This window comes from Zootoca vivipara, chromosome 7, assembly GCF_965207765.1.
Source record: "Zootoca vivipara chromosome 7, rZooViv2.hap1.1, whole genome shotgun sequence".
Classification (NCBI taxonomy): Eukaryota; Metazoa; Chordata; class Lepidosauria; order Squamata; family Lacertidae; genus Zootoca; species Zootoca vivipara.
The window spans coordinates 60,195,993-60,218,988 of NC_142590.1; the positions used below are offsets into that span (position 1 = coordinate 60,195,993).

General features: G+C 42.1%; 1 long non-coding RNA gene across 2 annotated transcripts in view; it reads right to left on the bottom strand.

Moving 5' to 3' along the window:
• Positions 1–920: 920 nt before the first annotated feature.
• The window catches only part of LOC148685104 (uncharacterized), a 97,400-nt gene continuing 75,324 nt past the window's right edge, over positions 921–22,996 (bottom strand). Inside the window, exons 1-3 of one of the 2 annotated variants that reach the window (XR_015951117.1) lie at positions 13,478–13,520; positions 12,065–12,205; positions 921–3,097 (exon numbers count right to left, since the gene is read on the bottom strand). This is a non-coding gene — a long non-coding RNA (uncharacterized LOC148685104). Of the gene's footprint in view, positions 3,098–12,064; positions 12,206–13,477; positions 13,521–22,996 lie in introns of those variants that run through there. The other variant, XR_015951116.1, reaches the window with a different exon arrangement.

Here is a 22,996-nt window from a genome sequence, read left to right on the forward strand (position 1 = left end):
CAGCGGCAGTGAAATCAGGCTGTAGAATCATCTACACTGGGGTCCAGCTCCGAGGGCCTTCTGGAGGTTCCCTCACTGCGAGATGTGAGGTTACAGGGAACTAGGCAGAGGGCCTTCTGGGTAGTGGCGCCCACCGTGTGGAATGTCCTCCCATCAGATGTCAAGGAAATAAACAACTATCTGACTTTTAGAAGACACCCGAAGGCAGCCCTTTATAGGGAAGCTTTAAATATTTGATGAATTATTGTATTTTAATTTTTCCTGGAAGCCTCCCAGAGTGGCTGGGGAAACCCAGCCAGATGGGTGGGGTATAAATAAATAAGTTGTTGTTGTTGTTGTTGTTGTTGTTGTTTCCCATCCAGTTAAGGATATACCTCAATCCAGTAGTGACTGGTGTGGCATGCACCAGTGGCAGACTGTGACAACAGGGCTCTCAAATTTCAATGGTGCCCTGTTGTTTGGTTCTCAAATTCAGCACTCGCCTTCCTCTCACACTCCATTCTACAGCATTGTTGTGGCGCCTTCTACATTGTGGTGCCCAGTGCAACTGCAATGGCCACACTGCCTTAAAACCAACTCCGCTTGGACCCTCCTGATCCCATAAGCCTTGAAAGCTCTGACTTTGTTGTCGCCCTGCCTGAGCCAGTGCCATCCAGGTAAGTTGCAGGGATTCTGATGTTAGGAGGGTGGCTTCATGACTCTGTCCCAACACATCAGCTGGTGCTGCACAAGTGTGCTCCTGTACAGCCTCTAGATGCACTGCGGCGAATTTGACAGAGAGTCTGTTGTTTGATGGGGTGTCATGAATACTGTTTTAAGAGACTACATGCAAACTTTTGCAGTAATTTAGATTGCCAGAGTTAGACCAACATGTATGAAATAACAACATCTCTCCCTCTCTCCCTCCCTCTCTCTCTCTCTCTCTCTCTCTCTCTCTCTCTCTTCAGTTTTATACTTGCAAAAATTGTACTTTGAGTTACGTACCAAAAAGAGAAAAATGGCAAACTGAACATCCCACGCTTTCTCAATCTGAAGGCATAGTTCAGAACTGAATAATAATAGTAAACAACTGGTGGACAGGATGTTGATGTCAACATATAAAGCAAACAATTCTTTCAAGGAATTTCTGAAAAATCATCCAAATAGGAGGGGTTCTTTGGCATTGCTTAAAATGATCAAAAAACAACAACACCCAATTATTTGGCTTTTTTTCTCATTTCTTTTTAAATCCAGTCTGGTTTTGCTCTTTCCCAGTCAGTTGGTTTATCAGTGGTGCCTTTGGATCTGTAGAAAGTCAATAATATGATCTGTAGAACTGGAAGGTAAGCAGTGCTTAGCCTTGTTAAATCTTTTTCACTCTTCTACTCTGTGGCTAATAAAATACTTGCAGGCACTGTTTCTGTGCCATTCCCTTTCCATGTATATAATGTTCCTGAACTGAACATTTAAACATGCCTGAGGTATGAAGACTTGCTTGAGTGAAATTGCTTCCCCTCCCCACAAAAAGAGAGAAACAGGCTCTATTGATTGAATGGAGCTTAAGCCACTGAGCGATATTGAAACACCCATAATTTCCCCATTCTTGTTTATGTGTCATATTAGTTAAGTCCGTATAAGGGAGTTCTCAGCAATGAGTTATTTGCCTGTCCATGAATTATATCTCACACAATAATGTACTGTCTGTGAAGCAATTGTTTCTTTAATAATCTACTCTTTGAATTATGATTGGTGGTTGATATCTACTGTATTCTCTGGGGAGCTACTGCCTTGACTGTGTAATCTGTATATCTCTCTTTTTTCTGCTTGCAAACAACCCCTCTGGCACAGTGCAGGTGAATCAATGCTTTCCTGATGTTGTTTTCCTCCCCTTTGTGCTTTCCCTTTATGTTTATGGTTCTCTAAAACAGTGTTTTCACAAGTGTGGCGGCTTCTTTTTCTGCCTTTCTTAGATCTAGCCATTCCTGTTGCATTTGTAGCAGAAACAATAGTTTGTGCTTTTCTTGACTACCGTAGAATATTTCTTCCCTGGCTCTCTACCCCATTGAGTTCCAAAATTGGCAATGCAACTACAAAAGTAACATTTCCCCTATTTTCTATTTTAATAATATCTATGGCTGCATTCACATATACTCAGAATTGTAGAGCTAGAAGGGACCTCTGATGAAGTAGAGTCCACCACTTTCCTTGGGAGTCCATTACACTGTTGAACAGCTCTTACCATCAGAAAGTTCTTCCTGATATTGAGTTGTAATCTCCTCTCTTGTAACATGGTGGTTTATTCTGTTTCCCTGCCATTTCCCTATTAATTTCTGAAGTATATTTGAGCTTTTAGGTGACATAAGCCACTTCCGGATATCTAGTGGATGTTTAGCACTCATTTTGGGAAAACCCTTTCAATAATATCACACACACACACACCATAGATTGCTGTAGGGTAGTGTCAGGGGGACTCCCTACAGGGAGCCTCCCCCCCATCATCCTGACTAGCACTTCGCCCAGCAACAGCGCTAACAGTGGGTCAGGGGAAAGCGGAATTGGAAGGGGGAAGGCTCAGCGAGGCATCAGAGCCCTGGCAATGCTCTGGGGAACAGACAGTGGAAGAAGGGCTCAGCGACGTATCGGAGCCCCTGCACCACTCTGACCATCTAGGGGAGGAGGGACAGCTCAGGGAGGCGTTGGAGGCCAGGCACTGCCCCAGCCAGCAAGGGGAAGAAGGGACACCGCTCCTTCCAGCACCTGAATAGAGGTGCGCGCCCAAGCGCAGGGTGAAGGGGTGGCGTTTCGGGGTGCCCAGGTTATTATGCTGGCCCCGAAGCCGACAGGCGCCATTGCCAGATTCTGAGAGTGACTAGGCAGTCATGTTTTCTGCTACCTTGGCACTGTAAATAGCATGCACAATAAAACCTTTAAAGACACAACGGACTGGAGTGTCTTTACTCGGGAGTAGCCACAACAACTCCCTGACAGGTAGAGACTCAGAAGCAAGCATTTCTTCTTCTTCTTCTTCTTCTTCTTCTTCTTCTTCTTCTTCTTCTTCTTCTTCTTCTTCCTCTTCCTCTTCCTCTTCCTCTTCCTCTTCCTCTTCCTCTTCATTATGCTTAGACACCAACAAACCAAGAAAAAACACCATACATTTACGTCAATTGTTACAAAAAAATCAAATTAACAAAAAATAAACTCATATCATCTGACAAGAAATCTTCTGAAAGTGTATCTAACTTTGAAAATCATTTTCCACAGTTCCTTCTGTAGTCTGGAACCTTCTATCTACAATTTGCAAGACATTATTCTTTTTTCTGTTTCAGGTACATCCTGAAAATATATTCTATTGAAATTTTTGACCCCCCCCTAAAGTTGGTTCCCCCCCACCGCCTCTGTATTTTACTGTTTTTGTTTGCTGGATGTGTTTAATGAATTTATACCTTGTACTTAGTGGTCTAGAATTTTCCTAAATAATGAAATATAGGTGATTTTGAAAATGAAATGTTCACAAAATGCCTGGGTAGCATTGGGAGTCATTTCCATTGCTCATCACCAGTCCTGTCACAAACTGAGTGTGCACAATCACATCACACCCGTGACGAACCACGATAGCATTAGGTGTACTATCTGGAGTGTGCTTCATTTTCCCAGGTCCAAAACATTGCAGGTTGAGTGCTCAGCATATGCCATATCCTCACAACAAAATTGTTCCCTCTGGGGAAGTTGTGTGGACTATGCTCAAGAAATGGAAAATAGATTTCCATATTTTATTCTGCAACAAAATGATCCTGCAAAAAAGGCCCAGGGCTCTCTCTTGCTGTCTCTCTTTACAACGGGGATACTTCCCTCCATTCTCCGCCATCTGTTTTTCCTTGCGTGCAGTCTGCAGAGCCTTGCCAGTGGAACGTCTTAATTATATACCCTTCCCCTTTGCAGAGTGTGCTAAATATAAAAGGAATATTCATTTGCAAAAGGCCCTAATTAACTTATACCAGAAGCTTGCGGTAGAAAGCAGAGTTTGGCGGAAAAACAAAGGGGTGTGTGGAGTCAGGACTCGTGTGTTATGTTCTTCAAAAGTGGTCTCTGCACCCTCTGCATTGTCTAGAGAAGACTTGCCAGATAAAGGATTGCCAAAATAAGAGATGCTGTCCAGTACAGTAGTGAAGCTGAGACGTCCTTTGGGATCAGGAGGTGGGGGAGTCATGGTAAATATTCCTTAAGAGGCACAATGCTTAGCAGAACAATTTTCACTGCACACAATGCATATGTACACAATGGATATAAATGGGAGCATGGCGGCGAGCGAACACCCTACCCTCTACTCATAAGAAAAAAAAGTCATATCAGGCTTGTGCTCCAGATCCGGGCCCTGACACCAAACCAGGAAAGGTTGGCCAGAAGAGCCTGCCATAAGGCTGCTCAGTTAAGGCCTAGCTATGGAAGGAATTGGGTCCTACATACACTGGTTTACCAAACCTTAGAGAAGAGGCTCTTGGTCAGAGGTCTTATGAGTGCTATCAAAAATTAAACCAATTGTGCAATTACATAAACATCTATTGAAATAAATATTGGAAAGCTCCTTTATCTTATACTTATTGCTCATGTCTGTGTAAAAGTCATAGATTATATGGAATATTTGCTGAGAGAAATGTTTAGGTTGTAGAGACAGGGAACCTGTGGCCCTTCAGATGTTGTTGGACTTTTACCATCCCTGACCATTGGTAATGTGGGCCAGAGCTGATGAGTGTTGAGAGTCTAACAACCTCTGGAGGACCACAAGTTTCACATTCATGGTATATGCCACTATCGGATGCCTCTGCTTGGGTCATGGTTAAGTCCACATTTTTAGGATTACATTGCTACCTCTTCAATGAAATTTTCACTATTGTGTAATCAGTCACTCAGCTTCAACTTCATATAGTTGATAGAATAGATGGCCATGATATTTTCAAAGAGACTGAATTAAGATTATTATTTTTTCCAAGCAACTGAAATTCTGGCATGCTTTTGCACTGCAGTCAAAACCAGCAGCATTTATTAGTCTGGATACTTGTTGTGAAGCATTAAGAAGATGCTGTCGTTTATGAATTGTTCTTCCCTTCTAGGGTTCCCTCCCCCCTAGTTTATAGGAGGGGAGAGAGAGAAAGGAGAGTTGACATGTTTCAGCATTTTCCTTGACATTTTGACAGCTCATGATTTTCTCCCTCCTGATTATCAGTGCCTATAAGAGGTACAATCATAACTACCAAGGACTGCTTTGTCTTGAAACTGTAGAGAGGCTTTACATAATTGATGCAACACTGAGGACAGGCCCAGAGAAAGTGCCTGCTAGAACTATAAAGACAAGAATGATTATTTATATCTTGTCTCCATGAGCAAGAGACGGTTGTGTTTTCAGTTTACATGGTGTTGGCATTTTTCTTTTAATCAGAAGAGACCACTGTTGTTAGTGAGGACCTTCTCTGACATGATCTTCCCTATTTAAATTTCCTTTAGGCAACTCCTATGTCAAGAGTTTCAAGTGTTCAGCATGCCAACACCTTCACAGCTGCAAGCCTCTTCGATAACAAATGGGAGTTGTGTAAGCACTAGAACATGAACATCCATTTTGGTACTTGCATAAGAGCAATGGTGGGTGGCCTGTGCCCCAAACTGGGAATCGTGGTTAAGAAAACAAAGGCTTTCAGTGTTGATAAATCTACCAGTTGCAAATGACTCTTTCCTATGGAAAAGAACAATGAAGAGGTGGTGCCCATTCATCTGTCATCATTTTTTTCAATGATCCTTCTTTTTTGCTTTAGGGATGTAACTGAATATCAAGGTACAGTACCATTGTGCTCATGTCCTTCATGTGCTCCTTTGTCAGCAAAGGTTACACTACCAGCATGATGGCATGAAGATACTAATTGTGCAACGAGTCCTTAGGGCCAAAACCAATGAGCTGTTGCTGCTTGGGTGCCATTACCTCCTACTCTGAGTTCATCCCGGTCTCTCCTACTAATTTTTCGCCTGCTGATGGGGCTGCAATAAATATATCTTGACTGAAGTTTACAGCGATAGGCAAAGACAATAGATTGAGCACCCTATGCTAGACAATGAATTATCCATACCATCTGTTTTCTGTTAACAGATTTGAACAAGCAAATAACATTTGGAAACAATGCATGTTAATCACTGTGCCTTTGAAACAGTCTTTCTTTCAGAGCAATTAATTATTATTAACTAAATGTGCATGTTTTACAAAAGAAACTGCCCCCCCTCCCCATAGTAATTGTCATCACTAGCAACATTTCTAGAGTTAATCAAGGCATGCATTTATAAATAGTATCAACAAAGAGGTTCAAGCTACAGTGGAATCTCGTGTTGTGGACGTAATGTGTCCTTGGAGCACGTCCCCAACTCGAAGCATTCACACCCAGAAGCGCCGCATCTGTGCACGTGCGCGGTGCGATTTATCGCTTCTGCACATGCGTGAGCGGCAAAACCTGGAAGTAACCCATTCCGGTACTACCGGGTTGCTGTGGGATGCAACTTGAAAAGACATAACCTGAAGCAGACGCAACATGAGGTATGAGTATATCTAGGAATGGAAGCGGAATCTTTAAATACAGGAACAGTGGCATTTCCAACCCCATCCATCCAGCGTATCTCCAAGCCATTGGTGCATTGTCAGAGTTTCTTCTTCTCTCTCTCTCTCTCTCTCTCTCTCTCTCTCTCTCTCTCACACACACACACACACACACACACACACACACACACAAACACACAATCCCCAACTAATTATATTCAGAATTATGCACAATATTTTATACCACACACCCCCAAGGGAAAAACCACCAGGTACCAAACTCCTTTCTGGAGAAGGTGGTGGAGAGGGTTATGGTAGAGAAACCACAAGTTTCTGCACAGCACTGATTATCTGAATCCATTTCAATCTTAGTTGTGATTGGTTTCAGGACTGAATCAGCCTTGTTTGCCCTGATGGATGACCTTTCTTGAGAGGATCCTGTCACTCTTACCTGATCTTTCATGGTATTTCCCTGGACCAAATGTTCAGGTCTCCTGAGCACTCTTAACAAACTACAGCATTGGGGAAAGCCATGACTCTTCATGGTGCTTTAAATGGACTCCTTTGGAAGGTTGTGGACTCTCCTTCATTGGAGGTTTTTAAACAGAGGTCAGATGGTCATGTGCCATGGATGCTTTGGTTAAGATTCCTGCATAGCAGGGAGTTGGACCAGAAGACCCTGGGACTCCTTCCAACTCTACAATTCTCTATGATTGTATGATTCTATATATTTGTGTGATCAATAGTCTAAAATGAATGGCAGAGAAGCCCTCTGAGGACCAGTGCAAATGACCATTCTGCTAATGATCTCTGCATCTTCTTTCTGTCCCAACACTGATGGCAGACAGATCATCTGGCTCATCTCTCATGAGTGACCCAGCAACTTTCCAAGCTAACACAATTTTTCTCAGTGCTCTGCTTAATAAAATCTCAGCAAGGTAAACTGACTACTACTGTCAGTTTAACATTTATAATAAAATAATTTCCTTTATTGACTTTTATTCAATTACTTTCATTCTGGGAGTCAACAGCAGGAGTTCCTTTTATACCAAAGATAATAACATTTTGCCTCCCCTTCGTTGCATGAAAACCCAATTGCTTTTGCAGATTTACAAAACTGTCGAAACCCAGAAATTGCTATGATCATTTAGAAGCAACAATAGCACTGTGTCTGTGTCTTCATCCATGGCTTTATGAGAAAGAGAAACATATTTGCAACAGCTATGCAGAAAGACAGACTTTTTTTTTTATCACCGAGCACAATTGGTCTCATGCATTGATAAAGGCTGTGTACACACTATACAGTACATTTAAATCACATCATTTCCCATAATATAATCCCAATAACTGTTATACAGCTAGAATTTCCAGCACCCTTAAAATACAGTTCCCAGGATTCTTTGGGAGAAAGTCACATGTACATTCAGTTTGCCTGTACAGAATCTTGATCTGCTGTTCCTAGCACTTCTGAGGGGCAAATGAAAAGATTGTACGTCCTCTTTCCAGTTCTTCTGAAAGCCGGTTGCTGAGTGCTTGTTTCTTATATGCTGGTAGGAAACTGAAATCCCTTATAGAACTGAGTGCTATACAGAATAACAACTGAAAATAGCAATAGAGTTAGAGAGAGGAATGCAACCCCAGAGGCGAGCTTTGGGCTCTCAAATTTCAGCAGCGCCCTGTGCAGCACTAAATTTCAGCACCTCCCCGCCTCTTGCATTCATTGTTTTGGTGCCACCTGCAGTGAAAGGGTGGTAAAATGGCAAATGCAATTCAGCATAAACAAGTGGTGTTTATATATGTATCACATATACACTCATAGGGTCAGCAAAGAGGCTTTGGAGCCATAGTAGATTGTTCAATGAAGACATCCACCTAGTGTGCAGCAGCTGTGAAACAGGAAAACTCCATGCTAGGGATTAGCAGGAAAGGAATTGAAAACAAAACTGCCGATATCATGTTTTATACAAATCAAAGGTGCAACCACGTTTGGAATACTGTGTACAGTTCTGCTCACTTCACCTTAAAAAAGATTGTCGTGTTGGAAAAGGTTCAGAAAAGGGCACTTGAAGTGATAAAAGGAACAGAGCAACTTCCCATATATGTGGGAAATGGCAGCTTTAGAGACTCTCTACTTTAGAGAAAAGGCAAGAAAAGGCAGAAGTCCATGGAATGGAGAAAGCAGAGTTTTTCTTCCTCTCGAATAACACTAGAACTCGTGGACATCAAATAAAGCTGAATGCTGGAAGATTCAGGACAGATCGAAGAAAGTACTTCTTCTCACAGCTCGTACTTAAACTATGGAACTCACTCCCACAGGAGGCAATGATGGCTGTCAACCATCATTGCCTCCTGTGGGACTTTAAACAAAGATTAGACAAACTCATGCAGGAGAGGGCTATCAATATCCACTAGCCACAATGGCTACAATCTACCTCCATTGTCAGAAGCATCGTGCATCTGAATACCAGTTGCTAGGAAGTGCTAGGATGAGTGCTATTGCGCTCATCATGTTCAGCTTACAGGCTTCTCACAGGCACCTGGTCATTTATTGTGAGTATAGGATCCTAGAATCATAGAACTGTAGAGTTGGAAGGGACCCTGGAAGGGCCCCCTGGTTCAAACCCCTGCAGTGCAGGAATATCAACACCCAGGAATCTCAACATCCAGATGAGCTATTGGCCTGATGCAGCAGTTTTGTCTTATGTTCTTATGTTCTAACTTTTTTTTTTAAAGAGAGCAGATGATTTACATGTAAATAGCACTGATTAAAATTTACTTTTTAACTTTTGAAGTCTGTTTTTTTTATAAAAGCTCTTTCATTGCTGGTTTCTGACATTTGAATCTGTGTGTGCATTTTACAATCAAAACTCATTATGAAACGGCAGCCTTCCAAGTATTTCTGTGCCTTCTTTTGGTTTGATTGCTGACCCCAAGCCTTGTTTTCTTGGGAAAGGAAAATTCCCTTGAGGCCTTGTTAGCTGGCACAGGAATCTTAAAGCCAATTAATTCTCTTTCAGGACATGATGTATGACACATTTCAATACCACATCAATTATTTAACTGAAGAGGAGGACTTTAAATGCGCCAACAGAACGGACACCAATTTGCCAATTAAAATGGCAGAGGCAGAAGCAATTTGTTTCATGTGCTTTAGGTTTTCAGGGGTTTGGGCATTGTTCTTTTGGCTGCCTCTTTCATTTCATTAAGGCCAACCCAGGTTATATTTAATTTATTTGGATTGGATCCAGACAGCTGCTTGTTTCCAGTGCAATGCTAAGTACCGATCCCATCAGTGCTTGTGCAATGGGACTTCCCTCTCCCTGCATCGCGCCCCAAAATTTGTTCTAAGGGTTCTAACTCTCCAGAGCAGATTTGGGGGAGTATTCAGGGTTTGTGCATGGTGTGTGTGCATGTGCATGTCTGTGCATGTGTGTGTTTTCCCAGAGTTCCATGGGAAGAGAGATTGGCTGTTAAACCACTCTGGTAATGGTAGCTCTGTGAGGGAAATAGGGTCTCCCAACAACTTGCAGTATGCTTAAGCAAACTGTAGTTCCCAGGATCCTTTTGGGGGAAACCGTGAATGTTTCAAGTGCTATGTGGGGCCTGTATTAGACTGTACTTTCTATCAAGCTTGGGGCAGCAGCAAGGTGTCAATTCCACAAGAACCACATTCAAAATGGCTGCGCAGACATACCTTTAGAATCAAGGGGGTAAGAGATATGATCCGCACCAAGGGGAAAAGCTGTCTAATTAAAAGCAAACTCTCTGTTTTTTTCAATATCTAGTCTACATAGGTGATCATGACATCTCCTTAATTAGTGAGGCAAAATGGATTACCCCTTATGAAGAAGCCGCAAAGGGAATTTTCTATAATTGTGACTTAAAATGGACAACTTGTATAAAGCAGGGTTTCTTTTCCCTTTTTAAAAAATTGTTGTTCTGTTAGTTAAGAGCTTGTGGCAAGATGAATAATTTGTGAAATGAAGGATGCATTTTGAGTCAGAGCAAGAGCGCTTGATCTGAAACTAATTTGTTGTCAAACAGAGTTAAAGGGCTGCAAGTTGTACTTTATCTTGAGCTGTTTAATGGGATGGAAATAAACTGATTGAGCCAGACTCCTCACTCAGTTACATTGCCTTTAGATTGCTTTCACCATGCTGAGCTCTCGGGAACGGCACTAGCAGAAGTGGCCCCTAGTGTAATGGATCAAATGAATTGAGCCACCATGGGATTTTACCTTCCTTTCCTCCCAGCTGCAGTTCCTAGCACAACCACAAAATCTGCTCCAAAGTGTTAGTGGAATCTTTGCGAGAGATTTTGTGTGTGTGTGCAGGAGGTGCCAAGAGAGCTGAGAGGAAGGTGGAGTCCCATTGTGCAAGTAGAAATCCACACACACAATGTTGGATTTTGCCCATATAATACATATTTGCAGAGAAATGTTATTCACTGAGTTGGTTTTTCACTGTGGGGAATTGTGTCGTTTCCTTGTTCACAGATAAGTGATTTGTTGTAGACATCCCCAGTTACTCCTTTGCTGAGGATGGATTTGAGCTTGAAGACAATTGGTTCAAATCCAAGTTGAATTGTTTTATTTACTGGACCAGTGCATTCCATCCCTTAAATAAAGGTTGTGTTATCATGCCCTGGGAATATCTATCTCGTATGGTGTAATGTTCTTTTTAGACATCCATTAAATTCCCTGAAGAAATTTAATTAATCTCATCAAACATTATTTTAACTTCCCTTGAAATTGCTACATATTTTTAAATGCTTTTTGATGTTTTCTTAATTGGACTGCAGCCATGGAATAAAGAGAAGTGACACAAGAAGAGTTGGAATAAACACTGGCCCAAGTTTCTATAAATTTATGGAAATTAACTGCGCTGTGACTGTGTGGGAACTTAGATGTTAGCCAATCAGGTGAGGCCAACCCTGCTGCATAAGAAGCCCTTAGTTCCACTGGTTTTGTTTCAGCCTCATACCAAAAATTGGGTAGGTAGGCCTTTGTGACCCACCCCCTCTTGGGGTCCCACAACTCTGTGTGGAAATCAAAGGTGATCCCCAAAGGTGATCCTTACCCAGCCAACAGGCCCCACAAACACAGAAGCCCAGTCTCAAAATTAATGGCCGATAATTTCTCACTGATATGCTTTGAGTCTAATCCAAATCCTATCGTTCCTTGAGGAAGGAGTAAATGCATTATGCACCAAAAAGTTTTGGAATATAAATTGTTAGTGTAAAAAACAACATCAACAACCCAAACCCCCCTGAATTAAAGCTTCACAGTAATGATTACATGATTATTAAAAACTATAGCAAATATAGTTTTTAACTTCCAACTCCTCCTGAATAACTAAAATAAATACAATCATACAAATTCACTTAATTTTCCCTGTCATAGGTATGCCTTAAAAGCAGTTTTCAATTGCATCCTTTACTTGAAACGACTACTCCTCCCAACACATTTTGGGAATCTTGGTGCACACATGAATTTGGATACTGTCAGCTACAGACCTTCTGACCTTTGCAGACAAAGTGCTTGGATTATGATGCAGAGTAAGAGGATTCCATTCCTAGAGGGAGGTGTTTTTACAAGAAGCGTTTCAGTTCTTCTGATTGTGCACCAAGGTGCACCGAACATTGTCCTCCAGCTGCCTACAAAGATGAAGAACACGATAACGTCAAGAACTACAATCTTAACCAATAGTTCTTGCTTACAAATTATTTCCCCGTTCTGGAAGATGCTTGGGTCTGGCTGCTGCTATTTATAGCTCCCATTGGCATCATCAACACTTAACTACAGGCCTCAGTTTAAGAAGGGACAGAGACACAATTTCCCCCCGGAAATGACCAAAACCAGACAACAACATCTTTTATGTTGGGGTGAGAAGTATTCAATGGAGGTGAATCCAACTAAGGCTGCATATATTTCCTTACCTGATAATTTCTGCATTTTATGTGATATTTCACACACCGTAAAAGCCTCTTCCAGAAATCTAATGGAATCTAGCAGAAAAGTAGCACTCATTTCCATGTTAATTGCTTCCAGGAAAAAAATCCATTTACAACCTGAAAAAATGGTGAGTTCCCTGCTGTAACTTCCCCATCAGTTTCATGGATCACAACACATGATGAAAACGTGTGTGAGGGATGTCCCATTGCACAAGTGGAAGTTAGTTGGGCAGGTAGAATTGGCAGTGTTTGACACAACTGGATTTCTTATGGACAGTGCCAATCCTGGTTGTATTGGATTTGTGACCATTATGCTCATTTGCCTTCAGTAGCAGTAAAGCTCTGCTGGATGAAATACAATTGCCTCTGGTCTATTTTTGGGACTCCTGCAATGCGTTTAAGTTTTACTCTGCTAACTATACATTGGAGTTCTGCTATGGATCAATATTGAGTAGAATTTCATGACACGAACAACAGTACAAGCTACTGAAATCTCTCTCTCTTTCTTTCTAGCCAGATAATATGAAATTAAATGAAATTTTTAATATTGTTGAGAGAGAAGAAGTTCATAATAACATTGCAATTTGGATTTGGTATCACTATCTCTGTGATGTCCTTTTGTGATTGTGTAACATTTCTTTCGACATACAATTTAAATTAATAGTTTCAATTATTAATACTAAAACCTTGCTTTTAATACACTTACAATGCATTTTTAAAATGTATTTCTATGGAAACAAATGTTAATTGCCCTGATCCATTTATAGTCATACACACACATCCTGCCACTCCTCTTTGGGCCTGGCTCAGTTTGCAAAACGATTAATGGGGAGGCGCTTTCAGAAACACATTCAAGTGCGAGCCATTAAAAGTAATGTAGTGCAGATGTTTGTACCCACACTTGGATGCATGCTTGAATGCTATTTCAAATAAATGTTTAAACAGCAGGGATCAAGAGTGTCAAATCGTACTTACGTAGCTGCTATTCCATATTAGGACCTCAAGAGTGGATGATATACTGTGTACAAGGATAAAAGATAAACATACATAGATACTGTTGACAAGGAAGTTATAGTCCACAACATCTGGAGGGCATCATAAAAGCCTATCACTGCCATTGGCTATGCATGCAGGTAATATTTCCAAAATCACAACTTTTCTTCCCTTCCCCATCCTTCCCCCCCCCCCAAATACAGTATGGGGGAGGGGGCTCTTGTCAATGCAGAACAGAGGTTCCTCAAAGCTATTTACAGAGATTGAAAAATGCCAACAATCAAATCAAACAGTCATAGGATCATAGAGTTGGAAGAGACCACAAGGGCCATCCAGTCCAACCCCCTGCCAAGCAGGAAACACCATCAAAGCATTCCTGACAGATGGCTGTCAAGCCTCTGCTTAAAGACCTCCAAAGAAGGAGACTCCACCACACTCCTTGGTAGCAAATTCCACTGCCGAACAGCTCTTACTATCAGGAAGTTCTTCCTAATGTTTAGGTGGAATCTTCTTTCTTGTAGTTTGAATCCATTGCTCCATGTCCGCTTCTCTGGAGCAGCAGAAAACAACCTTTCTCCCTCCTCTATGTGACATCCTTTTATATATTTGAACATGGCTCACTTGGGTGAGAATGCTTTTCTTTTCTTTTTTAATTGTTTTGAAAAATGCATTGAATTTGCCATAGCTCACAGTCTCCATCTAGTATCACAATTGTAAATTGCACTTTACAACACATTCAGAAACGTTTTATTGGCTGCTGTATAGCTGAGTCCCTGGGGAACTTGAAATGAATTCTTCCATTACAGCAATTATAAGTAATTACGCCTTTGCCTCTACCTGCAGTAATTACAGCCAGCAATACTAATAACATACCTCGAGATCAATTGTAGCGAGCTTCATTTTCCAATTGCTGTCAACCTCTGTAGGAGCTAATGTGCAACAATTCAATAGACTGGTTTTAAGCAGAATAGCAGGTTGAACATATTGCTGCAATGCAGTCTTTGCATTTAAGCACACTTAAACTCTGTGAAATGAAAACAACAACCCTGCACTTAAACTCCCGCAGGGAGAAAAGCCACTGAGGTTGCAATTTGGAGCAGGCAGGCAGTGAAAGGGTCCAGAGAGTTGCATTTGGCGATAGGTTCTGGAAAGGAGAAATAGGAAGTGGAAAGTCCTCCCTGTGCACTGCCTGGGAGAGGCTGCGACGTGAGACGATAGCTGTCAAGTTTTCCCTTTTCTCACGAGGAAGCCTATTCAGCATAAGGGAATTTCCTTTTTTAAAAAAGGGAGAACTTGACAGCTATGCGTGAGACCAAGGAGGATGGCTGGCTTCTGCTTTCTGAAGTTATGGGAGAAGCAACAACAAAACTCTTGAGCTATAATGCTCTGCACCCCCTCCATTGAAGGGTTTAGGTTGTGTATATAATATTTCATGAGCATAGCTGTCAAGTTCTCCCTTTTTTAAAAAAGGGAAAATCCCTTATGCTGAATAGGCTTCCTCGCGAGAAAAGGGAAAACTTGACAGCTATGTTCATGAGGCCTCTGCTGTGTCTTAATTTTCCAAAGGAAACACAAACCCTGGTTGAGCACCAAGACCCCTGGAATCTCATGAACGGCTGGGCTATAGCAGTTAAAAATGGGTAAGAGGGAACTAGGAGAGCTTATTTACATCTCAACGCAAAAGAACCTTGCAGCTTCTAGTTATCCCTGCTAGTTCCTTCCTGCACATAACAAAGAGGATTAATCTCCGTTACTATATGTGCAAGGTATTTTCAGTTGTTATTCTGTATAGCACTCAGTTCTATAAGGGATTTCCGTTTCCTACCAGCATATAAGAAACAAGCACTCAGCAACCGGCTTTCAGAAGAACTGGAAAGAGGACGTACAATCTTTTCATTTGCCCCTCAGAAGTGCTAGGAACAGCAGATCAAGATTCTGTACAGGCAAACTGAATGTACATGTGACTTTCTCCCAAAGAATCCTGGGAACTGTATTTTAAGGGTGCTGGAAATTCTAGCTGTATAACAGTTATTGGGATTATATTATGGGAAATGATGTGATTTAAATGTACTGTATAGTGTGTACACACTATACAGTATATATGTACCTGTTGTGCGACATGACTGAGGCAGAACAGTGCAGAGTGGGAACAGAGGCTCTTGCTACACTTCAGCTGCCGGCAGGTTCCCCAGGCACTACTAGCTAAGTGGTAAAAATGAACAGCTCTTGCATCACTGTACAGTTTCCACCTCAGCCTCTTTGGCTTCCAGCTAACGAAGATGTCAAACTCTAGGTCTCTAAGTTTGAGATTAGTTTCCTATTTTTCCTGCCCAGCCCCTGGCTCATTGAAATAACCCAGCAAAGTTACAAACTACCATTTCATTAGATTTACCTGTACTGCAAGCCACTGGCCTATATTTGTAATCTGGGGCTCTGCAGTGGCACTGGCAACAAATAATTAACTCCTACAATTGTGGCTGATAATATTTTCCTGAACATGCCGCATATTTTATCAAGCATACAATATCCTGCTTTGGAGGATATCATTTCCCAGTTCTCAGTTTTAAAATATGATAATAATACCTTAATTGCCCTCAGTTTACTTGCCTTCTACTCAGCAAACTAGGTATTCATTTCTGGATATTTATTGATTTCAAGGGACTTAGCATTTAATTACATTTCAGCAATTCTGTGCTTGAATCTTTAAAGGAGTAAGGCTATTCATGCTGTGCTATAATGTTGATCTTACTGAAAGTGTCATAGCCAGTAATAATATTCTATTCACTTCTTGAGCCCATGCATGCTGATATTTCTGAGACTTTTAATTCATAGGATCATAGGATCCATAGAATCATTCCAAGAACAGAGCTAATATTACTAGGGTTGCAAGCCTATGTACATTTCCCTGGGTGTAAGTTCAACTGAACATCTTGGGACACACTTCAGAGTAAATATGCACAGTATTGTAAATTTATGCATTCTTGGAAAATATGGTTTGACTTTCCACACTTCTTTGAGAAGTTTCAGAGGTGCAATGCTCAGCCAGGTTCAGTTTCCTCTGTAAGAAGGTCGCTGGAGGCTTATGGTGCTGTGTCATATTTGAGTTAATTTACATATATACAAGTTGAGTGCAGGCGGGCACAGTCACAGCCATGAGGGAGGGCAGCACAGTGGATCTGGCCTCCCAGAAGTGCCATTATTGCTCCTTTGAGCCAGAAGGTATTTTTCAAATATTGCTTATTGTTTATTGTTTTCTTGTGACTGGGAGCAGCCACCGAGACCACATAACACCGGTCTTGAAAGATCTACATTGGCTCCCAGTACGTTTCCGAGCACAGTTCAAAGTGTTGGTGCTGACCTTTAAAGCCCTAAATGGCCTTGGTCCAGTATACCTGAAGGAGTGCCTCCACCCCCGTCATTCTGCCCGGGAACCAGGCAGAGGGCCTTCTCGGTGGTGGCGCCTGCCCTGCGGAATGCCCTCCCATCAGATGTCAAAGAGACATCTGAAGGCAGCTCTGTTTAGGGAGGATTTTAATGTTTACTAGATTATTTTATTTCATATTTCTGTTGGAAGCCGCCCAGAGTGGCTGGGGAAACCTAGCCAGATGGGCGGGGTATAAATAATAAATTATTATTATTATTGTCTAAGCTGATGTCAAAGGTTGAAAGGATCAGTACTGGGTGCCCTTTGCAAGCTTTCCCACACATACGCCTGCCATCACCACTGGTGGAGGTGAGGGGAATGAAGAGGAGAAAGTCTTCCACCCTTGGTCCCACATCTGCTGCTGCTGCTTCCATTGCAAGTGAGAGGGGGAAAGCCTATGTTTTAAAATTCAGATGGCAGCAGGGGAGGGAAAACAATGGGGAAAACAGTTATCATCGTCCCCCCATCCAGTTCATGGCTATTCAGTAATTTCCTAGTCAGGACACAATTTTCAGGAAAAACAATAATTTAATATCCTTCAGGGTTCTTATTTGCATTGTGAAAACTTCAGTACAAAGCAAGAATAATGCAGCCACTGTGTTCACTCTCTGTGTCATATTTCAGCTACGGGCATATTATTTCTTCTTCGAGAAAAGACTCATTAATCAAATGTTCTGGAAATGCTTCTGATCAGCTATATCAAACCACTAATCTTCATTAAGCAATAATGAGAAACCAGCCCTAGTCAGTATTTGCTTGTGCAGCTTCGAAACTCCACGCTTCCAGACATCACAAATCCACAGCTTGGGTCCTTCTCTCCAAGGAATGGAGAACTCAAGGAGCTCAATTGGGAGGGAGAATGGAGAGGATGAAAAAATGAATGTGAGAGGCATAATATTAAAGGGAGAAAAAACCACAAGAACAAGTTTTGCAGAATAGAACTGTTTTTAACTGGAGACTTTATAGTTACGTTGAGAAATACAAGGCAAAGCAGCTTTATTTTCTGCAACAACTGGCAAAGACAATGGACTTTCCAAGTCTTCAAGCTCGGCTTGTAGGTCATATTTAAGAAGATTTGCTTACATTACTGTAACAGGAACATTTGGCTTAAATCAGTGGGTTTTTTTTTGAAGCTTATCCATTTATTATCTTTTACGGGAAGAAGTAACTCATCATTATTGTGATATTTGTGAATAGTACTGTATACTTTAAATTATCAGTTAACTATCAAATTTTTCTTATTTCTGGTGGCCTGATTTTTTACTAACTGCATGCCGGGAAACTGGTTGACTTAGGATTTAGGACCCATATTTGGACCAGAATGTGGAAAGCTTCTCAGGTTTAAAAGACCACCCCAAGAAGGTTTGTTAGTAGAATGAAGAATTCTGAAGAAGGTGGTCCCTGTGAACACATGTTAAGAGTGGGATTCAGAAAGGAGCCATAGGGTGGCTGAGTTTGGGATTTCTGACAGCCGGTAGTGGATGGAGAGGTGGCTCATGTGGGGCATTGTTAATCTCCTGTTTTCCCAAAACATCAGGTCACTGGAGCTTACTGAGAGGGATAAATCAATCTGACACTTCTGCTGCAATGCTCCACACAGGGTTTAGCTCCCCGTGCTTCTCCTCTCCCCTTTAAGTGTCAGTGAGCCTGTGAGCTCAAGTGAGAAGAGGGTAGCTCAAATGAAATTTGCCTCTCAGCCTTAGTTCACTAGACCCCTTGTTGTAAACTTCAACAACAACACCAGATACTGCTTTCTGCATGGGTCCTGACTAAACGCTAAAGAAAATAACAGACATGACTAAGACACAAGGAGGCAGGGAGAGGAGGCAACTGAGGATTACATGTCAGACATCTGTTGAAGCAGACTACGGTCCATGAAAGCTTGTGCAATAATAAACAATGCACTTGTCTTTAATGTGCCATAATTCTCTCTGCATTTGTTTTTGCTGCAACAGACATGGTTAGCAGGATTCAGTAGATGATAGGTTTCTGAGTCTTAGAAACAACAGAAAATACCTTTGGACTTCACCCCAGGAAATTATATTGCTGACTCACATTTAACTTGCTATGCACTATTTGTTAGTTCCACCATGTGTGTGCATGTACTGTATGTAGTACAGTAGGCCATTCAGATTGTATTGGGTCCCCCCCCCCATGTTAGGAATTAATTTTATTTCAGCAAACTAAATCTGGAATTCTCAGACATGGCCTGTTTCTCTGTATCTTTTGATGTTTTATACATCCATTTCCCAACTTCACTGACTTGGAAGTTATCAAAGTTTCATCATTTTTAGGCAGGAGGGGAAATTTTGAATCTAAAGTCTCTCTCTTTTCCTTTTCCGCCACCTCCGGTTTCACAATCTTTTCTTCTCTCGAATGCAGTCACGCACAACAAAAAGACAAACATAGGAGAATCTCTTCTTAGCCAGCTAATGAGCCACTTAACATGCTATATTGTTTAGCAGCTTCATGTTATGACTTGGGATGGTACAGGTGGGGGTGAGAGAAGTGCAGCTGGATTATTAGTATTTGTAGCATTGAGGGTAGCAATGGCAATGCTTTGAACTTCTAAAGAGTCTTTCATCTCACATTCTTAGAACACTTTGCCCTCGTTATAGTTCAGCCTCATGGCACACACACACTTTATAGTCAGAGAGTCAGAGCCTTATGTCAGATAAGAACCTAGTTGAGAAGGAAGTATATTTTTCAAGGTTACCCAAATGGCTGATAAGTGGATCATCAGAGAATTGGATGCAGCAGCCATAACTAAAGAGATTTTAAGATTCAAAACTGCAAGGCAGGTGAAGAACAGTACCTGACCAAACTACAACCTGACAGCAAAGGTTGGGAGGAAACTTGTATACATATTATTATTATTATTATTATTATTATTATTATTATTATTGTTATTATTATTATTATTATTTTGAGCCTATTGTTGTTGGCATCTTGGGTGACAATGGAGTGTGCCTCCAGGGATGAAGTCAATCCACATAGTGTTCTCTTTGGGGCACAAGCCTGGGCAGAATAGACAGAGGTCTGGGGCTGCTCAGATTACAAGACCCCCTCTCAGCCTCACTGATGTGGTCCAAAGGATATCAGAGTGATAGATTTAGCACTAGCTTGGCTGCAGGAGCTGCCAGAAGTAGGTGTACAAGCACTATCCAACCATATTAGAAACTCCACTCCAGATTTGTACAGTGGTACCTCAGTTTAAGAACACAATTGGTTCTGGAAGTCTGTTCATAAACTGAAGCGTTCATAAACTAAAGCGAACTTTCCCATTGAAAGTAATAGAAAGTGAATTAATCCGTTCCAGATGGGTCCGCGGCGTTCGTAAATTGAAAATTCGTAAACCGAGGTGTTCGTAAACCAAGGTTCCATGGTATAGGGTTTACTCTGTAGTCTTTTATTCTCTTGAAGATCTCCCGCAGGGTAGTGGAGGTTTAGGATCAGAGTTTTTTTCCTTCTCCTAGATAGGGAACCTTCCCAGGTTGATGAGGCCCACCTGCTCCTCACTTCCTTCTACTTCTTTGGTGATCACTCATAGCCGAGTAAGATTGTCTTCCATAAACATGGTGTTGGGTTTTTGGAAGATGCCTGTGCATGAATTTGTTTTATGCAGGGCCAGCCCTAAGGCAAGGCTGGGTGGCGCAATGCGCCAGGGCGCCGGGCCTCCAGGAGGCACCGTGCTGCACCCGCCAGCAGAGGCGCCTTTCCCTTTAGGCTTACTGGTGAGTGGCGCCAGGCCTCCCAGGGGCGCTTGAAGCTGAGCGAGCCACCTCAAAGCCAGTTGCCTTGGCATGGATGCTAAAGTCTCCCCAAACCACTGGCCATGCTTGCTGGGGATAATGGGAATTGCAGTTCAGCAACATCTGGAGAGCCGCAAGTTCCCTATAGGACATTCTTAGCTATGTTTTTTTTTTGGACTACAGTTCCCACAATCACTGGCTATTGACCCTGCTGGCTGGGGGCTGATGACCAAAACAACTGAAGGGCACCTGATTGAGGAAGACAAAATATAAATCAAATATTTAAAAAGCTGCCAAAAGAAGAATAAAAGCCGGTGACAAGACTCAGATTCTTTAAACTACAGGCAAATGGGTTTAGATTATATATTAGCAACCACTGTACTGCAGCAGAGATCTTTACAAAGAATTAGAAAGACAGATGAATCCTCATAGCTCCTCATATCAGCAGGAGCTAAAGGCTTATGTGTAGTGAGATACTCTATGGCAGGCTAATTATACCTTCGTCTTTTCCACAATTGCTAGTTAATTCCTTCCAACTCAGGCAATTTTTAAATAAATTGCAAATATTACTAATTAATCTGGCTTTATTTCAGTGTCATTAAACATGAGGAGGTCTCTGGAGAAGAAAATGGGGGCAATAAAAGGAATCCCATTATAATTGAACCCAGATTAATGTCCACTTAAACTAAAAGCCAATGCAATTCTGGGCTGCATCAATAGGAGTATAGCATCTAGATCAAGGGAAGTAATAGTACCACTGTATTCTGCTCTGGTCAGACCTCACCTGGAGTATTGTGTCCAGTTCTGGGCACCACAGTTCAAGAAGGATACTGATAAGCTGGAACGTGTCCAGAAGAGGGCAACCAAAATGGTCAAAGGCCTGGAAACGATGCCTTATGAGGAACGGCTTAGGGAGCTGGGTATGTTTAGCCTGGAGAAGAGAAGGTTAAGGGGTGATATGATAACCATGTTCAAATATATAAAAGGATGTCATATAGAGGAGGGAGAAAGGTTGTTTTCTGCTGCTCCAGAGAAGCGGACACGGAGCAACGGATTCAAACTACAAGAAAGAAAATTCCACCTAAACATTAGGAAGAACTTCCTGACAGTAAGAGCTGTTCGGCAGTGGAATTTGCTGCCAAGGAGTGTGGTGGAGTCTCCTTCTTTGGAGGTCTTTAAGCAGAGGCTTGACAGCCATCTGTCAGGAATGCTTTGATGGTGTTTCCTGCTTGGCAGGGGGTTGGACTGGATGGCCCTTGTGGTCTCTTCCAACTCTATGATTCTATGATTCTATGATTCTAATTGTTAACATAGTTTAATAACTAGCAGTTGCAGTCTTCCCAAAAAACACACACCATACATTAGTACTGTAAATGTTCTATTCTGAGCCTAATTAACTGTTTCATGTCTAGAATGTGTGTTTGTGTTATGTTAAAAGTGTATTTCTCTCCTCCATTGTGCAGCCCCCCACCTCCCCATATTTGTTTAAGAGGGTTCCCCAGATTTGAGGCACACACTGTGGACATGAGAGGAAGGGGAAGTCAATTTCATTAGTGGGCAGACACAACTGGATATCACCCCAGTTATCTGAAGTCTCACGTATTCCTAGGTGACTCTCCTAGTACACTATTATGTCTTTAGAGGTCCTTCTCCAGGTGTCACCATCCTCTGATGCAAGAGGACCTTTAGAGATATGGCACCTTGCTTTGAAGCAGTCTCCTGGCATCTAATCTCATGTCTTTTCAGCAGTAAGTGGGCATTATTCCCCAGATCTTTAAGAAAATCCAGCTGAAAATGGTTTTTAGCCTGCTGCTGTGCCTTTTCTTTTAACAGCTCTAATTGTTTTATATGTCATCTTATTTTTAAATATAATTTTAGATTATTTGTTACCCACGTTGGAAGTAGTAATACTGAAGGACAGGGGGTTTATTTTTCTTCCAGATAAATAAATGGATTCAAGACAAACAAGTGAGAAATTGAGAGTTCCTATCCATTCAGCAATCTATCTCAGCGTTTCTCAACCGCTGTTCCGCGGCACAGTAGTGTGCCGCGACGTGCTGGCTGGTGTGCCGCGACGTGCCGGGCTGCCAGGGGCGCCGAGCCGCTGCGCCCGTGGCAGTCATCCGGCGCCCGTGGCAGTTGCGCCCGACTCCCGAGCTGTGCGGCGCCTGAGGCGCCCGTCATCACAGCCGCGCTGTGTGGGAGGGGGCAGGGGCTGACGCTGACGCTCCCGACGTTCGGGAGTCCTTTGCGCACGCGCAAAGCGCAGCTGTGGACTCCGGCGGTTTCTCCCAAACGTCGGGAGTCATCCGGCGCCCTCCAGAC